The sequence below is a fragment of the Palaemon carinicauda genome, chromosome 11 (assembly GCF_036898095.1).
Source record: "Palaemon carinicauda isolate YSFRI2023 chromosome 11, ASM3689809v2, whole genome shotgun sequence".
NCBI lineage: Eukaryota > Metazoa > Arthropoda > Malacostraca > Decapoda > Palaemonidae > Palaemon > Palaemon carinicauda.
In genome coordinates, this window is record NC_090735.1 from 79620812 (window position 1) to 79632558 (window position 11747).

General features: G+C 38.3%; 1 protein-coding gene across 1 annotated transcript in view; it reads right to left on the reverse strand.

Moving 5' to 3' along the window:
* The window catches only part of LOC137649344 (uncharacterized), a 232137-nt gene that overhangs the window by 156595 nt on the left and 63795 nt on the right, over positions 1-11747 (reverse strand). The window lies entirely within an intron of this gene.

An 11747-nucleotide genomic window follows, 5' to 3' on the forward strand; every position in this document is an offset into this window, starting at 1 on the left:
AAGTTACTTGGATAATCTGAATTTCTCACATCATCATCATCATCGTCATCTCCTCCTACGCCTATTGACGCAAAGGGCCTTGGTTAGATTTTGCCAGTTGTCTCTATCTTGAGCTTTTAGATCAATACTTCTCCACTCATCATCTCCTACTTCACTTTCATAGTCCTCAGTTATGTAGGCCAGGATCTTCTAACTCTTCTAGTGCCTTGTGGAGTCCAGTTAAAAGTTTGGCGAACTACTCTCTCCTGGGGAGTCCAAAGAGCATGCCAAAACCATCTCCATCTACTTTCACCATAATCTCATTCACATAAGGCACTTGGGTAATATCTTATAGTTTCTTTTCTAATCCTGTCCTGCCATTTAACTCTAAATATTCTTATGAGGGCTTTGTTTTCAAATCTAAAATATCTCTAGGATATAGTTTCATTGTCATATCATGACTCATGTCCATACAGTAACACCGATCTCACTAAACTGGTATATAGTTGGATTTTTATATGTAATTTCAGGAGATTTGATTTACAAAAATTACATAAGCTAGCCATTGTCTGATTTCCTTTTTCAATCGTTCAATAAACTCAAATTCTAAATATCCTGTATTAAAGAGCATAGTTCCTAAATATTCAAATGTTTCCACTTCATGATTCTTTTCTCCTTTTAATGATATTTCGTTCTCCATAGCATATTCCGTTCTCATCATCTCTGTCTGTCTTCTTTTTATTTAGCAAAAGGTAAGGAGGTGTATGTTGCGTTTATGGATCTGGAGAAAGCGTATGATAGAGTTGATAGGGAAGCAATGTGTAATGTGATGAGGTTATATGGAGTTGGTGGAAGGTTGTTGCAAGCAGTGAAAAGTTTCTACAAAGGTAGTAAAGCATGTGTTAGGATAGGAAATGAAGTGAGCGATTGGTTTTCAGTGAGAGTGGGCCTGAGACAGGGATGTCACCGTGGTTGTTTAACTTGTATGTTGGAGTAGTGAGAGAGGTAAATGCTCGAGTGCTTGGGCGAGGATTGAAACTGGTAGATGAGAATGACCATGAATGGGAGTTAAATCAGTTGTTGTTTGCAGATGATACTGTACTGGTTGCAGACGCGGAAGAGAAGCTTGGCCGATTAGTGACAGAATTTGGAAGGATGTGTGAGAGAAGGATGTTGAGAGTTAATGTGGGTAAGAGCAAGGTTATGAGATGTAAGAGAAGGGAAGGTGGTGCAAGGTTGAATGTCATGTTGAATGGAGAGTTACTTGAGGAGGTGGATCAGTTTAAGTACTTGGGGTCTGTTGTTGCAGCAAATGGTGGAGTGGAAGCAGATGTACATCAGAGAGTGAATGAAGGATGCAAAGTGTTGGGGACAGTTAAGGGAGTAGTAAAAAATAGAGGCTTGGGCATGAATGTAAAGAGAGTTCTGTATGAGAAAATGATTGTACCAACTGTGATGTATGGATCAGAGTTCTGGGAATGAAAGTGACGGAGAGACAGAAATTGAATGTGTTTGAGATGAAGTGTCTAACGAGTATGGCTGGTGTATCTCGAGTAGATAGGGTTAAGAACAAAGTGATGAAGGTGAGAACAGGTGTAAGAAATGAGTTAGCAGCTAGAGTGGAGATGAATGTGTTGAGGTGGTTTGGCCATGTTGAGAGAATGGAAAATGGCTGTCTGCTAAAGAAGGTGATAAATGCAAGAGTTGATGGGAGAAGTACAAGAGGAAGGCCAAGGTTTGGGTGGATGGATGGAGTGAAGAAAGCTCTGGGTGATAGGAGGATAGATGTGAGAGAGGCAAGAGAACGTGCTAGGAATAGGAATGAATGGCGAGCGATTGTGACGCAGTTCTCGTAGGCCCTGCTGCTTCCTCCAATGCCTTAGATGACCACGGAGGTAGCAGCAGTAGGGGATTCAGCGTTATGAAGCTTCATCTGTGGTGGATAACGGGGGAGGGTGGGCTGTGGCACCCTAGCAGTACCAGCTGAACTCGGTTGAGTCCCTTGTCAGGCTGGGAGGAACGTAGAGAAGAGAGGTCCCCTTTTTTTTGTTTCTTTTGTTTGATGTCGGCTACCCCCTAAAACTGGGGGAAGTGCCTTGGTATATGTATGTATCTTGGGCCCACCATCATGTGATATTTCATGCATTCTGGTAAGCAGGTTTAGCAGGTCCTGTGGTGTTTACTATATAAGGACAGCATCATGAGCATATTCTAAGTCAGCTAATTTCCTGTCACCAATCCAGTCCAATCCTTCTCCACCCTCCCCAACTGTTTAAAGGTTTAAAGGCCGCTCAGGAATAGCAGAGGCAAGGGACGGTGACATTGCCCTATCAAGCAGAACAATGCCCTAGAGACTGACCATATGTCATATGATCAGTGCCAAAGCCCCTCTCCACCCAAGCTAAGACAGGGAAGGCCAGGCAATGGCTCCCCAAAAATCCTCCATCCTTAGCTCACAAGGATGGTAAGGTTGCACACACTAAAAGAACTAACAAGTCTGAGTGGGACTCAAACCCCAGTCTGGTGATCACCAACCAGAGACGTTACCAATAAGGCCACAACAACACACAACCCATTACAAATCCATGTGGAGAATAAACAATGTAGGTGACAACACATTCCTTTGAAGTACTCCACTATTAACTATTAATTCATTCAATAGGGCTCCAATAACATTAACTTTGCATTTGCTGTGTTCATGAGCTGACCTAATCAAATTTAAACATATAGAAGGAACTCAATAATAATGCAGAACTTTCCACAAAATTGGCCGGTGCAAACTGTCAAAGGCTTTGTCATAGTCCACAAATGCCATTAAAAGTGGATTTCTATATTTCTATATTCTACGCATTTGGGTAGTGCAGCTTCTATATTTTCTAAATCCTGCTTGTTATTCTCATCTTTTCATCGATTCTTTTTGCTTATATCTTTAGAATGACCTTACAATATACATTTCATGACAACTGACATAACATAAGTGTTAATACCTATGTAATTAATGCAATCAATCAGATCTCCTTTTTTTAACATTTTCACCAAAATTCCTAGCTCCCATTCATTTATCAGATTTTGACTCTTCATTCCAAATTCTACAAAATAATGCAAGTATTGTGAGAGTCACTTCATTTTTGCCCAATATCATTTCAGCAGTTATCACATCGTATCCACCTCTTTCGTTTTTTAAAGATAGCACCAACTTCAAACACATCGAATTAATTCATGGGAACATAAAGGTCTTCCCCAGCTTCATGTCTATCAATCAAATTATTCCCTTCATATCCCCTATTCATGACCTCAGTGAAGTGTTCCATCTAACATTGCCTTTCTTCGTCTTCTATAGTTATACAGATCCATCTCTCTTTTTGATGGATATATGCTTCTCCTCCTCCTTTGCTCTAGAGATTTCATTAATAATTCTATGAACAATTTTCACACCATAGCCACTCCCTGAATTCATAGATTTGTCAGCCTCATCTGCTTTCCTGTCTAAATATTCTCTCCAGTCATTCCTGGCTTTTCTTTTGACTTCACTATCAATACTGGAATACTTAGAATGCTCTACCTTGTAATTTTTCTTATTTCCTCGAAAACTTTCAACAATCAATTTCTGGCTTTGTCTCGTTTTATAGTATCCCAAGTATCATTTGATGTCCATAGTTTTCTCCTTTTAACTGCATGCGCCAACTGACTGGTATATGTTCTTAATATCACACCATTTTTCATTAATTGTCCACTCTTCGTCTCTCAAAAACTCTAAAACTGCAAATAGATTCATACATCCAATTGAAGAAGTTTCACTGTGCTCATCTTCTAAAAGTTTAGTTGTATCAAACTTAGGTATTCTAACTACATTTCTGTGGGGAGCTTTCAGTTTTAATTTCATTGTGGCAATGAGAAGCTGGTAATTTACATTTCTCAGAGTCCTCCTTCTCTCTTTATTAATGGCCAAGTAATTCTTTTGATTTCTGTATTAGTCACATGGTGAAGTCCATGTATATTTGTGAATGTCCTTGTGTTGGAAAAAGAATACCTCCAATAACAAGATTGTTTATTGAACATAAACTTTTAAAATGTGTCCCATTTCCATTTGCAACTTCGCCAAGACCCTCGACTCTCATCGCATTCTCTATACCTTGATTATTCATTCCAACTTTAGCATTGAAGTCACCAATCACAATTTTCATATCTATCTCTGGGATCTCATCTATTACACTCTGCAGTTCTTCATAGTATTAATTTTTCCTTTCTTCAGGAGAATCATTTGTTGTTCCATGGCAAAATATAATACTCATATTGCACTGCTTTGATTCAAACTTTGCAAGTACCAATCTACTATTTATAGTTCTCTATTTGTTAATCCCTTTTCTGCTTTTGATGTCATCATTCCTACCCCTTCTCTTCCAACACCATCTGTTCTTCCTGAGCAGATATACACACTGCCTTGGTTTAAGATTTCTTTACCAATCCCCTTACACAGTTTCAGTTTGGGCCAAGATATCCAAACAACTGTATATTTCATGAATCCATTCTCCACTTGCTGTATCTTCCCAATCTGATTCATGGTTCTAACATTCCAATTACTAATTTTTCTTTGGTATTTATAAACCGGGAGATTTTTAGAAGCTTTCCATAGACTCACTAAATCAATAGAGGATTCATTGGTTAAATTCATCAAAGGGTAGACAGTTCCTTGTGATGCGCGCATTGCCTATCGAACTAAGGCAAGCGAGCCTTGCCGGTCTATACTGTTTCACATATAAGGGGTTTAGAACAAATAGTTTATTATAATTTAGACAAAAGCCAAAACAGCCGTTAACTGGGTTAATTAAAGTCGCAGGAAGTAAGGCTGTTGCTGCCGACCTATGACCTCATCTCCACAATCCCTAGGGAGTATGAGAATAAGTTTGAGCTGAATCATGTCCCGTAAATTATTTGTTGACCCATGCACACGTGTACGGAATATGTTTCCATGTGAACAGGTATACGGGGAGAGGGGAAAAAAAAGAGGGAGAACCGGCCTGATAAGGTTGCATCACCTACCACCGCTACCCAGAAAAAAGCCAAGCCATCATAACCCCCAGCAATGTGCACACCTTAAGAACAGCTGGGAAGCCAAGAAAACTGAGTAGAATCCGAGCTCAGATCAAGCTCTTGTCATGAATGGGCAACCCTCAGTAGGCCCATCCACCATGGTAGCCTTATCTCCGCCATGGCTGGCGTTGCTACACCATGAGACGTCTAATATTTGTCCTTTTTTGTTGTAAAAATCTTATTCATAAAGCCCTTTCCCCTCTACGTCCGTTCTCCCCGTGTAAATTATTAAGTGTGCCATAGCTATCCACATTCATGATCATTTTACGATAGACTGTTCCAGTAATTTAAAAGTCAGTGAGAAACTTATATTTCCCTTGTTATTTAATTAGAAAAATCTAGAATGCTGTTGAAGATGTACTTAAATTAGTTATTCACTTTGAAGAAGATTTCTGCTCATGTTTCTGTGAAAATTAACTAATACCAGAGTGGATTGTTTTAAACAAACTATATTCTCTTAAGTTTACACTAGCACCCTTAATTATGATTACGTTATGTTACTAAGGATACGCCCTCAGAAAAATTGTACTAGGTTCGGCGCACATGTTGGACACCTGCTTCCTTCGATACCCACTCTATGGGCCCAAGAACAAGACTGCCTGCCATATGGGTTCCGTTTCATAACAACCAATCAGAGGAGGGTCTAGTGATGCTTACACCGAATGCTGACATGTAACGGACTTTTTGAGAGTGCCAAACCACAGCTAAACTGCTATTCTTTGTCACAAAGAGAAAAAGACCGTTGACACTTAAACAGGCCCGTCACAGCTATCATGATCACGATCAGTTCATCACTCCTCTCTGTTTACCTGCATCCTGCAGAATTCACATTTATTTTCTTATTTTTTTATGATTTTTATACATTTTTCTCTTTTTTCTCTCACAAAAAAAACTTTCTTTCCCCCCTTATTTTTTCCCTTTGTACATTACCGTTTGTTTACCATACTCGGGTGTATGCAGAAATAAAAATTAAGATCATAGGGGCGTTTGGCATGATACTAATACAATTGCAAGGTTTACAAGGTGAATCTCACGCCAAAAATAGGTCATACAGATACACAAAATTCAGGTTTACATACACCAAGAAAATTTGGAACAAAATATTAGAGTAATAATTATATGTTTTACCAACAGCTGCGTGAAAGCATTAAAATTTCCACATCAACAGACAAAATATGACATACACAAAAATAACAAAAAATTATACTTAAAAATGAAAAAAAGAAGAGTGATTTACAATCTTAACACTTGTTTGACACATTTAAAACTAAAAGACAAACCTTTCTAACACACATCCGTGACCCTGCAATAAGGAACAAATTTAAAGAGAATAAAAAAACTCAATGACTGAGTAATCTTATTTCTATTGCAAAAACTAAAAATTAAAGGGTTAGTAAAGATGTTCAATTTCCACCCATGATTAGCAATTACCTGCCACAACACCGAAATCCTCAACAGAGACAAATAAAATTTAACACAGCACAGCAACATTGAAAAACACACGTAATGGCAAACTTTGAATCAACATAAAATAATTAAATTTTAATGAATCTTGATACAAACGTGAATACAATATAAACATCTATATGATAAATAGATAAAAGCGTGATGTGCTTATAACTGAAAAATTTAAAAAAAATTTAATACATCTTTTCGAAAAACTCTTGAAATGAGACATACACGAAATAAAATGACAAATTCAAGAAATAATTTGTAGTTTTCCCTATCATATACAAACCTGTAGTTATTTGTTGTGTTATATATTTTGTGAAAGCTAGAAGATAGCCATTAGATTAAAAGTGAGAGGTGGCAACCCTCCTAACCACAGGCAGGGGATGGCTGGGGTGGTACCTAGCCGCCTCTATATAATTTCACAACTTTATATAAATACCTAGAGGTTTGTATTAGTTAGAGAAAAATACAAATTATCTCCAAATTTGTCATTTGTTTGTCAGTATGGGAACAAACCTTGTCACCTCGCTAACAATACAAAGTGAGTATGATAGCGGCCTGAGCAACTCAATTGTTGTGAGAGATATTATATGAACGTTTATGGAAGTACATTCTGAGTTTAAGAATAGAATTTAAATAATGACGTTTTCTGGTGCCTAACTAACGGGAATCAATGGGGACGTGGACAGTATATTATTTTATGACTATACTAGGTTACACAAGGAAGTAATTCTTACCTGCAGAGGTTGAAGCCACCTTGCAGAGGGACCCATGGCAATGTAACCAAGGGAAGGAAAGATGATAAAAGGAAAATGCCAGACATACTCTCATTCATCCTAGACTTAACCCTGGTAATCAATGCCCTCAACCATCAGCTGCTTGTCCAACAAGGAGCGCGAGATACTCTTACACTACTTGTTGAGCAGCCACCGATAGTAAACGCACCAAGCCTCCTGTGGGTCACATCTTTTAAATAGTGAGCTGTGAATGTAGTTTGACGTTTCAACACACCCGCTTGTAAAACTTGCAACATGGAAAATTTGCGCTTGATTGCCAGGGACATACTGATGCCCCTGACACTCTAGGTCTTCAAGCCAGAGGAGGATTGGGATTCAAATCCCTTTCAATGACTTGTTGTACCCAAGATGAAATGGTGTTTTTAGTGATCCTCCAATTAACCCTTCCAGAACTACTAGAATGAAATGTTAGTCAGGGCAGAGTTACTGCAGTGCATTTAAGATTCTCAAACTCCTCACTGGGCATAGTAACAGTTGATCTGGGCATTGGTTACAGAAGGTAGACTCATAATCTGAAAGGGCCCGAATCTGGGGTCCAATAACCCCGGATTTTGAGTTCGCAACAAAAATCAGGGATGAAGGCGAGTGTCACTTACCCCCCCCCCCCCCCCCGCCTCCCCTTAAATGGGCAATGTCATATGAGAGGCCATTAAGTCAACCGACTCTCTTTGCCGAAGCTAAAACGAGCAGGAACACTCTCTTCAAAGTGAGGTTTAGATAAGTTGCATAGCGTAATAGTTGGTAAAGAGGTCCTTTTTGGGATCTCAAAACGCAAACCATGTTCCGATGAGAAGACCTGATCTCTGACTAGCAAGTGATCTCAAAACTCAGTATGAGTAAAGAAAGCTCCAACGAAGAGGAAGTATCGATTCCTCTCAGCTTAAAGGTGAGGATTAATGGATTGATTGATTGATTTGAGGTTTTCTGGCATCCTGACATCTAAGGTCATTGACACCGACATCGTTTATTATAAATAACAAAAATAAAAGAATATTCAATTGAAACCATAAAAGCAAAGATGTCATTTTAAAAGTTAAATATCTCTCAGAAGACCTCAAATAAAGCTAAGAATACCACTAGCATGGTAGGACATGTGTCCAAAAATCTTGACAAGGATGAACCTGCGCCATCCTCACCTCAAGCCTCAAACAGATATCTATTTCTTTCACTACTATATGTGTGGCATTCGGTCAACAAATTCCTCTGTCATTGGTACCAAAATGTTGTCGCAATATGGTTGATGTTGGCCGGCCAACAAATACTCAAGTGTCATGCGAGTGTGATCAATGCAGACACGACAAAGAATAGTCTCCAACTTTTATCTCCAAGGGGATAATACATTACGTATTTCTCTCACCTTATTTTCAAATGAACTATCCCAAAGCTGTTGCCAATTATTATAAATCAAATACTTAATTGTAGGTTAAAAAAAAAAATCCTTACTGGGAATGGGATACCTTCTTAGTAGCAACTCGGCTGTAGCATTCTTACCCAACGAGTCTGCCTTCTCATTTCCAGACACACCTGCATGTGCCGGAACCCAGCAAAATCAAACTGTTATACCATTCATACCAATAATTGAAAGGCACCCTAAAATCTTTAAAACTAAAGGATTATTGGAATTAAAAACTTCTAAAGCTTGTAAGACACTGCTTGCACCACTAAAAATGGTGAAATTGCCCTCATCTTGAAATGCTATTTTCTCAATAGCAGTTAGTATGCCATATAGTTCAGCAGTATATATAGAGGATGCTAGAGGAAGTGCAACTTTACAATTAAAAGCACTACTATATACTCCAAATCAAACGCCAGCATCAGATTTGGAGCCATCAGTATATATAAAAGTCGATTCCCTGTGTTCTTCAACATGTTCCATAAAGAGCAACCTGACTTAGTAGTCAGTCATGTTCCTTTTCATATGAATAAAATATTTACAAAAAGATATATCCAGTAATTTCCATAATATCCTACATGGGAGCACTTTATTTCTACCTATATTTAAACTCTCAACTAATGTTATTTTACCCAGAAATCATAAGGTTGAGGAGATTTTGGGTGCAACTCAAAATATCTAGAATGCCTTACAGGGTTTACAAACTGACAGGCAAAAGAATTAGGATGTCTTTACAACCTAAACCAAAACCGAACAATTTAAGACTTCCGGAAAAGGTCTAAGAGCAATTCAACAGCCTCAACAAGGAGGCTTAAGATAGGTGAAGTTCTAAAGGCTCCTGTGGACAATCTGATAACAGCATGGTATATATATTCTAAAACTTTTTATTGGCTTTGGGTGACTGAGGAGTATATTTCAATACCATAATTAATTTTTGGAAAAATTAAGGGCTTGTAAAATCTTAAAATAGTTTTGCGGTCGGCTCCCCATGAGGTATGGAGCAAAACTTTTGAAAGATTCAGAGCCTCAAGATATTTTACTTACAAGACTTTCAAGTAAGGAACCCATGTAAGCCTACAATCAAAGATCAACCCTAGAAATCTAGCTTCACTTACATATGGGATATTTGACCTTTGATGTACATACCTGAGTCTGGATGTACTCCCTGAATACGACAGAAATGGACAACAACACTTTTACTTGTCGAAAACTTAAATCCATTCATATCAGCCCATTGAATTATTTTGTCAATTGAGAGTTGTGAATTTCTCTAAATATTGCCATTCTAGCTCCAGCAAATGATATAGAAAGATCATCTACAAATAGTGTTGAGAGAATATCTTTAGGAATGACTGAGGATATTCCCTTAATTGCTAGTGCAAATAGGGTTACAATCAGCACACTACCCTGAGGAACTCCTCCTTCCTGACATTTCCTCTCTGACAAAGTTTCACCTACTCTAACTTGAAAAATTCTGTGTGAAATAAATGCTTGAATGAACAATGCTAGCTCTCCTCTCAGTCCTAGATTATGAATGGTATCAAGTATACCATATCTCCATGTAGTATCATATGCCTTTTCGAGGTAAAAAAATACTGTTATATGGTGCTGTTTGGAAGCATAGGCTTCACAAATAGAGGACAAGTCGTATCAACACATCTGTCATTGAACGCATTTTCCCAAATCCACACTAGATAGGAGATAAAATACCTTTCTTCTCCAGGTACCACACCAGTCTTGCATTGACCATCTTCTCCATGATCTTACATAAACATGTCAATGCAATAGGTTGGTAGTTTGCTGCTAAGAACTTATCCTTACCAGGTTTGAAAGACTCAAATAATGGCACTTGGATAACTATGATCATGCCATATCCAGTTAATAATGCTTGAAATAAATAAATTTGTATTAACAGGTATATGTTTAATCACTGCATATGGAATTCCATCAGGTCCAGGGGCTGTATCATTACAAATGGCAAGTGCTGAATCAAATTCTCTTTCAGTAAAAGGAGAATTGTATGACTCCTCCTTTCCTGTAGCAAAATTTAAAATTTTCTATTCTTCGATGTTACTACACTGGTGACCAGGGGCTGCTACACATTTGCATGATACATTTGAGAAATGATCAGCCAGGGCATTGCTAACCTCACTTAATGCAGTCACATAATGACCATTCACCTTCAACACTGGTGGTGGTGGGAGTGAATTTCCCTGCTACCTTTTTTACTTTCCTCCACACAGAAGAAGGTGGTGTTCTACTGATAATGTAGGAGACAAATGACACCCATGACTGGCGCCTAGTTTCTTTCATGGCAAGACGGAACTGTGCTCTACATTTCTTGTATATAATTAAACTCTCCTCAGTACGACCTCTGGGTAATTGTATTAGAGATCTTCTTGTGGCTCTCTGCATGGTGGTTACTTCTGAAGACCACCAGGGGACTGGTTATCGTTTGAATAACCATGCTGTTTTGGGAATTGAATTGACTCCTGCTGTATGGAGAGTTCCCTTCAGTAAGTCTACGGTATCATCAACACTTTCTAACTATTCTGCATCCTCTTCAATTTTGCTTACCTCACGAAATTTATCCCAATCCATCTTGCCAAGATGCCATCATGGCATCTCTATAAAGGTGGACCATGGTAGGTGTTTCTAATAGTTGGTGCATGATCACTAGTATGCCAATAATCTAATGTCCTCCAATTAAAATTGAGAAGAGAGTTAGAGCTTGCGATTGATAGGTCAATGCACGATAAGGTACCTATCTGGACATGAAAGTTTGTGGGATCTCCTGTATTAAAGAGCCCGACATCCTCATTTTCCACAAATGATGATATGATAAGGCCCCTTGTATTTTCTATAACATCCCCCCATAAAAGATGTCTACCATTCAAATCTCCCAGTAAGAGAAAAGGTTGAGGTTGTTGTTGAATGACCTCTACTAAATTATCATACAAATTGTAATCATTTGGAGGTAAGTACAGAGAGTATATTGAATATTTTCTTCCTATATCAATCTGTACAACCACTGC